The sequence below is a fragment of the Dermacentor andersoni genome, chromosome 2 (assembly GCF_023375885.2).
Source record: "Dermacentor andersoni chromosome 2, qqDerAnde1_hic_scaffold, whole genome shotgun sequence".
Taxonomy (NCBI): Eukaryota; Metazoa; Arthropoda; class Arachnida; order Ixodida; family Ixodidae; genus Dermacentor; species Dermacentor andersoni.
This window is the reverse complement of record NC_092815.1, coordinates 33,800,611-33,811,773: the sequence shown is the minus strand read 5'-3', so window position 1 is coordinate 33,811,773 and position 11,163 is coordinate 33,800,611.

Genomic DNA, 11,163 nt, shown 5'->3' with positions numbered 1-11,163 from the left:
TTTTTGGTGCTATACTAGATTTTTCTGATAGACTAGGTGATGAACTAATGATGGTAAGCTTTATTTCGCACCATGCATATGACACCACACATTATTATATAGTTCGCTTGTATGTCCTGGTAATGTGTATTTCTTTTTTTCTACCAGTTCTTTGTCATAGACTTTTTTTTGTAATGGGTCATTCCCTAGCCTAGTCGGCTGTAGACCCAAATTATGTTTCAGTAATATCTTGCGATGACTGAAAGAAAAATAAGCAAATTCATTAATATTAATATCTTCAATCTTCTTTTTATTTATTTCTGAAAATGTCCAAGAACAGATCTACTCCTTTGTATTGGTGAAGTTGTCTTACACAAAGAACAAAAAAACATACAACAGAAAATTTGAATGAAGAGTGCCACAATATGCTAAGAATTGTTAAGAACTACAACATTTGATAAAGAACACAAAGGATACCCCGAGCTGGTTCCCATCCTTACGAAGAAAAGCAGAGGCAAAGTATGTAAACTCATACAAAGAACCTCAGTAGCAATATACACAGACCCTAACTTGAGACCTTAAGCCTTGAGTGCATCGGTACTTACAGGTTAAACGTCATTTAACCTTTTAAACAGTCCCACGGATCAAGGTGTCACGTACGTAATTTGATTAATGTGGCTAAATATTTTGCTTAACTGAGAAATACTGCAAGGAGCGTCATCAACGTGCGTTGATGTTGCACAGTGATAAATTTCATGTTTGCAGCTCTTTGGAAATACAGAAAAGAAAATAACTTGTTTATTCCGATAGGAAAGCAAAAAAGACACTTTCAAACATAAATATATAGTACAACATGAAATGGTCGAAAGGATGGCGATCAACACTTTTTATGTCTCTTTTTGAAGCGTGTCACACGCAGCCGGTTGATGAGCGAAGGAACAATTACAGGGTACAGAAAAACTAGAGATATTGCGAGAAAATAAAATGAAGCATTAAGGTTGACTGGAAAAAGTTTCTTACTTCAGCCGAACAGCTCTTGTTTTGTCCCACTCTGGTAGTGATTGCGCCAAGTTTGCCTGGACGGTGTTCTGAAGCTGGCAGCTTTATCACTCGCGGTTCCCGGTTAGATCTAAAAGCGAACGCTTTCGATGTTCTAGCACTGAACATAAATTTCGCTATGATAAATGAAGCTGCAATTTCAGTCAGCAAAGTGAATTCCTCGACCATTTCTGCAATAGTCTCGAACCAGAAAAGCGCACACGACTAGGCGCCTGGTTCATATCATGATCCCTTAAAATCGGCTCACAGCACAGCATAATATGATCACGTAAATGCTTCGGAGACAATATCACGTAACTGTATTTAATGGATATCGTAAGGCTGAACATATAAGGTCAAATGCACCTAAGATTTCTTGCAGTGTTTTTATATAAGGCGATTATTCACGCTCTAGACATTCCCATTTTTCTACATTTAAATTTAGAAGAAATTTTTCTCCGAATAAGCGCAGCTCGTTGGCTGCCATACTGTTTTTGGGCAGGCCTGGCCTTGCTGCGTACTGTTTGGCCAAGCGAGAAAGTGTAACTGGTACCATCCCTGATACCAGCATCTCAGAAACGCACAGCTAACAGGTGGAGTCCAAATTAATGTCTCAGCTATGGTTGCCCCCTCTAAATTACCGAGACATATATATATATATATATATATATATATATATATATATATATATATATATATATATATATATATATAGAAGAACCAAAGGAAACAGTGCTGTCAGGAATGCTTGTTAAGTATGCTTTGCCACCTTGAAACTAATGTTGCGGCAACACAGACTGCACAGGCCATCGGTGACAAACCAGATGAGACAACCGGTTATTGTACGCACAAGCATAATATATCTGGCAGCGGAGGATGCGGACAGAAAGTTATGAAAACCCCTATTTCGTAAAAAAATTAGGGACTGAGGAGTACTGCCGAAAGAAGAGCATGAAGACACAGCATTGCGCGAAACTGCTTTGCGAATGTTAGCAAATGACGAGTTGGAGAGAAATGCAATTTATAACTCCCCAAGTTTAGGCACTCAACCACTCCAAACTAAAAACGACCAAAAAAGTTGTTTCTGCGCTGCGTTGTGAGCCGTTAGAACTAGTTGCCTCTGTTGTTTGTACTTTTCTATGCCAAAGAGTAACATCTGGACAGCGAGGGCGTTCATACTATAGAGGTGTCGACTTTACTTTCCCTCGCTTGATGTTCTTGCACACGCGCTAAAATCTACGAACGTGCATGAACTTTCATGTGCTGCTCACACCAGAATGCAGTCTGCTGAACGAAGTCGAACAAGTAGTAGAATGTTATCGCCGCCGAGGAGCCACGACATGCAAACGCCCAATAAAGACCCGGTCATAAATGTGAGCAGTGAATTGATGGAAAGGTGGTCACCAATAAAGAAACCAAAGAAACAAATAATGTCAACGACACTTAGGATAAAAGTCATTATGCTTATTTTGCATGAACAATGAACTATAATATTGGTAAGCAGGCTTTAGTCATCACTATCGATCGTCCTCGCAGCCCGTTTATCGACGTCTGCTAATAAGATCCCCGTCTGCTAGAAAAACTTTAATGCTGCCTACTTGCCCATGAGAACTCGGGGATTATGCAGATTACGTAAAAAAAAAAGAAACAATCTAAACCAAAATCTTGTATTAGCGCTGACTGGTTAGTGAAGTCGTCAAGTTCCGCCGTTTTCTTTCAGTAGATCATGCAAACTGGCACTACAAGTGTCTGCACCAGCAATCCCTATTACCATCAAAGCGACGTATTGGTCTACAATATTTGCACGGAAAAGAAGTACCTGAAACACCCTGTGATTAGGACGTTAATGCCTTCTTAAAAACCTCTCTCCACTAGTCCCTCTCTCTCTTTGCACAATAGCTTCCCTAGGTAGGATTATGTACCTATAAACATAATTGCACTTTTCTTTAACTACTGATTTCGAGTATAACACATCACCAAAAAGCAATACACGCAAGACCTGCACGGTTAACGCAGTTCATAACTGCTTCCCAATATGCCGATCTTCTACACAATGGCCATGCTCACCACCCCCAGCTGGAGAAGCATACAACACCTCGTCTGAAACAATCATGAGGTCATATTATGGAAGACACGCAGGGCTCTTGGTATCTGCCTTTGCTTAGAGTGCGCAGGGATGTGGCGTGCCAGTGCGAATGTGGTGTAGTTCTTGCGGTATTTAGGATATTCAGGATATTTAGCATGCCGCGTCGTCTCTGTTCATGGCATTAGGTCCGAGTGAAGCGCATTACACTGAACGCGGCACACTATACAATTTTTAAAAGCCCATGGATCGGGTCTGGTTGCACGCGTAGACAAAGAGAAGGCGAAGAAGAAAGAGAGAGGCGGAATAATGAAAAAATAACGAAGCTTTTCATTGAAGACCACGCTAACGGAAGTGACGCGTCTTGCCAGGTTGTTGAGAGACCAGCAAATGAACTGAGTTTAGACCGTAGGAGGGCCGTGCCAGATACTACAATTTGCCAAGCTTGCATCTTGAGTCTATCAAAGAATACGTGACCGTCCTGTGAGGACGGTGACGTACTATTCGACGACACGAACTATGTGGCGCAGTACTTCGAGTAGCAGTGTTAGTTTCCAGTGCAGCATTGCCTTTGACCATTGTCCATAAAGCGTCATATACAAGCATTACGTTGACCACCGTTTCGAGCTGACTTTCTTTTGTTTTCTGTTCGTTTCATTAGAAAGAAATTGAAATGGATATAAGCAAATAGCAAACCGTTCTCAGGGATAAAAATGAATTGCAATATTACGGAAAAAATACATTTATGTTGTCCTTCACTCCCTATAATAGATAAAACTTACATGGAAGACGACGTTCGCTCTTATTGGTTAATCAATAGTCTCGCGGAAAAAACACCATGGCCCTCTTTTTTTTTAATTGAGACTGATCGCCATTATATAGAACATTCGTTTAAGGTTTTAGTGTGATGCTACAATATTGTGACGCCAGCATCACTGTTTGTTCATCAGAAATGGGCTCCTTCTACCGAGTAATGCCACAAAAAGGGGGTACGCATTCAACCTCTAAAGCGTGTTTATCTAAAGCGCGTTTATCAACATAAAGTTTGTAAGACAACTGATAAAAAATTGACGCGCGCTACAACGGCTTGGCTAAAGAACTACGTCTAGTAACACTCGATCTGCGCTGTGAAACGAGCCCCTGTACAAGGTAAAGAAGCAAAAAAAGAAAAAAGAAAAACGGCTCCTTGCTGGACATAGGTCCCGATTCGTGCGCGATAGCCTTCGATTTCTTCTCAATGGATTTCCGTTCAACGCACAAGTCGATGGCGGGTGCAGCGCTGCCTCCAAGGTATGCTTTGGGTTTTTTGAAAGAAGACAGTAAAAGAGAAGGCAGGGCCATAACAGAGAAAGAAGCGACATGGGAACAGGGCGCCAAAACGGTAAGAGAGGTCTCCTGCCCTCTCCAAAAAGCTGTTATTTGGCACCGCGTTTCTGACAGCGATTACGGCGCATCTTCCGGAGGCAGTTCTCACGCCGACAGTTTTATCCGAGCACATCGCTGAAAGCCCCAAGAAACCGGCGTAGTTGTCCTTCGATCCCTGGGGAAGCGTGAGGCATGGTGCGGGGAACGGGAAGCGAAGGGAGCCTTCAGGGAACATGCGGTGCGCAGTGGTGCTTGTTTGCACCGAGGACACCGCTGACAACGACTGGCGAGGGAGCGTGCGCGCGTGGAATTGCTTGCACCGTTTGAATGGCCGCGTACTCACGATGTCTTTCTCTATGTCTATTTTATGTGCGCTGACAGCAGCATCTCAAAACATTTCCATCGAAGAAGACCTCGTTGTTGCGTGATCTATAAGGCAAACATCAACTGCCGCCACTTTGGGACGCCCGCTCTTTCTCCCCTTCGTTTATGGCTGAGACGCGACCGGCACTGAGAGATCATTGCTCCGTCCGTTCTCGTCGTTCCCGTTTCCATTGATCTGCGCTAGAGCGCGCGACGGCCACGGGGTTAACAAGCGACAGCTTCTCGCCAGAGACTATTGACTTGCCGTCTCACCCTGTCCTCTTTCCAATGAAACTCTGCTTCGATCGTGAGTTTCGTCAGGTGTAGCATCCGGCAGCAGTATTCGCGATGCGGGCGTCATTTTTTCCTTTTCTCTTTCTTTTTTTGTACAACGCTGGCGAAACCTTTCCGTTCATGTAGAAAATATTTTCTTTTTCGTTACCACTCCTCGCGCAGGGTGGTCACTGAATATTAAAGAAGTAAATATTGTACTTATACATTTACTCCCCAGCTCTTCTGGGTTCCACTTGTAAGGTGAGAGCCTTAAGTAGCGAAGGTACTTTTTCTGCGGGCATGTAATGCTGTTACCAGTGTGTGGCCTTTGGGAAAGCAAGGTTAGGGAAGAGAAAGAGGGCAAAAGAAGTGTCTTAAAACATGCTTTGCTTAGTCAGTCAGTGTGTGAGTGAATTATTAAGAAAGGGGCTCAAAAGAAATAGATAGAAACGTCTCTTAATATCTGTATATCCTTTCTGACCATTGCGCCCATGGGTCCAAGGAGAATTGGTACAAGCCTAATAGTGGGTCTCAATTGTAAAGGTTAAATTGCCACTTTGTTTTGCATAATACCCCATCGCATTGTACATCGTATCATACTTGATTACTTCACCTTGGCAAAGAACGTTGTTCGTTAATTTGTTCGCCATCATTCATCATGTGTGATGCCAGTTTCTCTATTAGAGTAGGTGAGATTATCATTCATTTTACAAAATTTTAATCATTGAAAACAACTACAAAGATATTTTCAATCAGGCAAAAAGTGCAAATGCAGCATACAATTGCATCAGACTTCGTCTTAAACTTCTGAAGTGCGAAGTGACAATTTCGTCTCGTTCTCTTTGTAAGGCTATCTTGCAGTTTCGTAGAAAGACGCTCCGCAGCAAGACTGCAACAGGCGCCAGGAATTACTCGTATTATTTCTGAAATTTTTACAAGGAGGGATGTACACAGAAAATTACGTATGCCAAGCCCACACTCTGTGTGTACTTTTACTTTCCTTGCCATGTTGAGAAACTTCAAAAGTCCTGGAGGTGTTAAAAAGCCTGCAGAGTCACGCATCGCCTTCATAGTAATGATACAAGATGCTCAAGGTATGCCTTGAGCGCTTTTACGTGTCGCTAAAAAAATCTCAGTGAAAGTCATGTTCACGATGATGTGAGCAGGGGCGTAGCCAGGGGCGGGGGGATATGGGGCTTCAGACTCCCTCTACCCCTGAAATTTTTTCGTGCTGTCGTGTACCGCCGACCAAAACAACCCCCGGCGCCGGAAATCATTCTGAATTTTGTCTAGAATGTATTTTCCACGCTCGAAACTACATTTCGGCGCGAAGATTGTGAACTCGGGCTGGATTTCGTGCCAACGCCCATGCACCTGGAGTCACATAACGCAAAGAGCCCCAACCGAGCACAAAGTTTCAAGGGCGTTTCGATGGCGAGCGGGCTCGTCACGGCATCTCGCGGAGGCCGAGGAATCTACGGAACTCATGGATATACATTCCGAAACTTTATGGGTATTAAGATCACATAAACTTTTGATGCGAAAGGTGCATTGACATTTCCAAAGTCGTGCTTTAGATGTTCAAATCAGGATCTTTGTAGGCTTAATGTTCTCATAAACATTTGGCGCCAAAGGTGCATTGACTTTTCTAAAGTCGTACATCGGACCATACGACGAGACAAGCCAAATCAAGATGCTGTCAGACTAGTTCACAAAGCACGCAGCGACGTCCGATGAGACGAAGCGTTGTGATGGTTCATTTGGGCCGTCATGTCACAGAAAAGAATATCGACATTTTTTTTTTCACCTGTGCCAACCCATCCATGTCAAGACACTAAAGCCAGCAAAGGTAACTACGTTCTTATTTATTTTTTCTACTTCGAGTTTTATTGGCGAGGACACATTGAACCTCCTCAATTTTCTTGTTCTCGCTACCCGCGGGCTGACAGAGCCAGCCAGAGGTCATGCGTTTTTTCGTGTTGCCCTCACAACCGTGCGGCGAACTTCGGTGCGCATTCGTTTTTTTCTGGCTGATTTGATTTTATTTTAGCCTCACAGAGTTTTCGACGCTTTCTGGCAGACGAGGAAAAGAAGCATTGGTCACTCGCCGCCACCACTGTGGGGACTCGACGGATTGCAGTGCGTTCGCTTGAGGGCATCACCTTCATTTCGATGTTATCGCAACTTCTCCGGAAATTATTTTGTCTCGCCAGTGCAGGATACCGAGAAGTATGCGTATGCTTCTCTGTGGACGAGTCATCTCACTTTTTCTTCAATATTCCTTTGGTAGCCACATTAGGTGCCCAAAGTGGGCATTTGATTGTGGCCAACATGCTCTCCGTTGCGGTTTTTTTTTTTCATTTCGGTCCCCCCGCCCACAAAAGAAGAGTCATTGTTGCGGCGCAGAGAATTGTCGCATGGTGGAAGTTCGATTTCGTTACTTCTTTTGCGAAAAGCAATGGGCCACGGGATGCTTCAGTTGCCGGATACTCTTATTGTATTATTACGATAGCAATTATATGGACACTCGAGGCGCATTCTTGTCGTCGCCATCGCGGTCATGTTCCGTACGAAGTGCAAGGGCGATACCAGCGTCACCGCGCGCCGCATGCTGTATGTGCGAGTGAAAGCGTAGGGGGCGGAGGGGAGGACGACAGGGCTAGCCGACGATGGTGGCGAGGAAGCGCGCCGCCTTCCGTCGCGCGCGATGCATCGGCGGGGGGGGGGGGGGGGGGGGAGATGAAGAGAGTTGGAAGCGGGCCTTAGGATTCTGTGATCTGTGAATTGTGATTGCGCAACATCTTTATTTGCCTTGTTGAACGCAGTTACAGGGTGTTTCAACTAATTTTAGCCAGAGCTCAAAAATATGCCGATGCACTCTAAGACGCTAAATGCATGTTTCTCACTTTTGTATGCAGTGTGTTACGCGGTTTTTTGAATTTTGTTTCATTAGATAATTAGTCCAGATAAATTAATCAACATGTGAAGCAACGAAGCTAGGAAAGTAATTTCAATTAGAAAGTTGCAGAGCGGTTTGCAAAATGTCCGAATAAATAGTTTCTGTCTTTCTATCAAGTATTAGTGTTTTTCAGCTTACTGCACATGCCCGCGGAATACAAGAAAAAACACAACGTGACATGCTCGCTTGCGCGTCGTGATTGCACTGCTTCCAAGCGTTCCGCGCGCAAAGAGCCATAGGTGCGCTGCCGCTTAAGAAGCGACCGGGCAGCGACGCAAGCGTTGGCTGTTCGATTTAAGCTACCACCCCTTATCGCTTGCGCTGCGTAAAGCTATTGACGGACGTGGTGGGGGGGTAGTTCTAGGCAGCGATACACAGATTATCGTGCATGGGCTGTTAAACGCAAGCAATTTTTTGATGCCTTTTTTCAATGAGGAAAAAGCAGACATGATCATTGCCTTAGGAGCTGCAGGCGGACAGAGACGGCAGGCTACAAGAATATTTCGAAGCTGGTACCCGGGTGCGCGACCAAGCACGATGAAAATATTCAACATCTACGAGTCACTGAAGCAAACCGGCAGCTCCACAAGAAGGAGGTAAATAGCTTGCCATTAACATTGAGGTTTGCTCCAACGTTTTTTTTTTTTTATGGCGGCTAATCAACAGGCTAGCACGCGCAGCGTGAGCGCACAACTCGGTCTGTCGAACTGTCTGGAGGATTTTGAAGACAGCTGGGCTGCACCCCTATCATCTGCAGTTGCATCTATGTCTGGAGTCAAGGGATCGCCAAAAAAGACTCGACGTTGCGAATGGGATTTTGATTCAAGAGGAGCAGGATTCTGACTTTCTCGCCAAGGTATTCTGGACTGACGAGGCAAAGTTTTTCCGAAATCGGCAAGTAAATATCCACAACGCACACTATTGGAAGGAGCAAAATCCCCACTGGCTAGTAAGATCTTGCGACCAATATCAGTTGTCTTTTAAAGCTTGGTGCGGAGTATATGACAGTACATTCATTGGCCCAGTGTTCTTTAACTGCACTCTGACCAGCAAAAGGTATGTGAGTTCCTCAAAGGGCCGGTTGAAGACTTCTGCTGCAACATGCCACTCGCCCGGCTTGACGCAATGTAGTATCAGCACGACGGGGCCCCAGCCCACAGCTGCACTCAAGCACGAGCATGGCTTGATGTTATACCTTCCCAGGGCAATGGATAGAAAAAAACGAGCCTGCCCTGTGGCCGGCAAGGTCACTTGACCTCAATCCTCTTGACGTTTTGTTTTGGGGCTATATTAAGGATCACGTATACACGACGGAAACGACGACTCCAGAAGCCTTACAGGAGAAGATAACTGAAGTCTGCCACAGCATTTCACCGACGGTGCTCAAGGCAGCGACAGCAAGCCTTCTCAGAAGATACTACTGTTGTATCGCTGCAGAAGATGACCTCTTCGAGCACTTGCTGTGAAACCGTATGAAAAATAAACGTAAATCAGTGAAAGAGTACGTCTTGCCATTTAGGATACTCTTATTCTACCCTTTTCAGTCTACTCAAAACTGAGTAGTTTTATTTAGGGATGTTCAATTTGCTTACAGCTATCGCGAAATGACGGACCTGTTGCTTCCGGCAGCGCAAGCGATAACCACGGCGTCTGCTTATCGCTATAACGAACTTCCGCGAGGGGAGCACATCGCTGGCGTAAATGGCACAGCCAACACCGATGTCGCTGCCCTGTCGCCTTTTAAGCGGCAGCGCGCCTGTGGTTGTGTGTGTGCGGAGCATTTGGGAGCAGTGCAATCACGATGCGCAAACGGGCGTGCTACGTGGTGTTTTGTATTACGCGGGCATCATCAGTAAGCTGAAATACACTAATACTTAATAGATAGAGAGGCAGAAACTGCTTATTCGGACATGCATTTGCATTTGGTCACCGCGTCTTGGAGTGCATCGGTATATTTTTAAACTCTGGCGAAAGTTAGCTGAAACACCCTGTATACAGTGAATTTTCCTTGGATGCGTATATTTATTGGAGACTTATACGCATATTTAAGTAACTTGTTGCGAGGTTTTGTGGATATATACATGCAGTGAACTTTGTTCCCAGCGACACTGTTGTTGCACTTAATCAAGCTTTATCTTCACATTTATGTATTCCGTTGTATCTTCGCATTCTAATGTATATTTTGCCGAACTCCTACTTTTTATATGTGATATCTGTTGCGACTATAATTTCCGTGCAAATTCAATATACGACAGGCGACAGCTGCTCCTGTGCAATACATTGAAACGAAGGAGAGCATCATTAAGATTTTTCCCTGGCCATTGCATATGTACAAAAATATAAACAAGGTTTCTGAATGGCAAAATTTCATTAAAATATTGGTCATGAACTTGTTCATTTCACGGCATCTACATTTATCATATCAGCGGCGTGCACTTATTTGCTGGTTTCGAACTGATATAGTTCGAAAGTTTGTGTGATATTTTCTTTACTCATTAAACAGACAAAAAACATGGTAGCATTGACTTCAATTACTTGTGGCACAATGTTTGCGCACACGAATATGTTCTTTTATGCAAAAATACATATTTTACTTGTCTTGACAGTGCGTAGCGTCCAAGAATTCGTTTGCAGCATCTTTGGCAATGGCAATGCAGTTATTATTCATGTATTTGATCCCTCAACAAATTATGTAAGCAGGGTGCCGAGCTCCAACGTGAGCCTCCCCCCCCCCCCCCCCCACCTGAAAGAAATTTCGGGCTACGCTACTGGATGTGAGGTAGCTTTGTGTATATCCCCATTATTTTAGGAAATCTACATTTTTGAAGCTAAACAAATAAACATTTATTTTGATGAGCGGACAGGGCGCACTAAACTAGTTTTTAGTGTTTCTGAGATACGCAGCTCTGAATGCCTGTTAGGTCAGAAAGCTGCACTTGGTACACATAGTATTCCTTCATCAGCGGAAACGTTGACGTAGCTTGAGAAAAGCGGAATAAACAATATAAATATGAAGTGTTCTGTGTATACGTTTAAAAAATAAACAAGTTGACTGAAATATGCTATATACATGTACAAGCTTACTTGCTTCTTCACAACACCT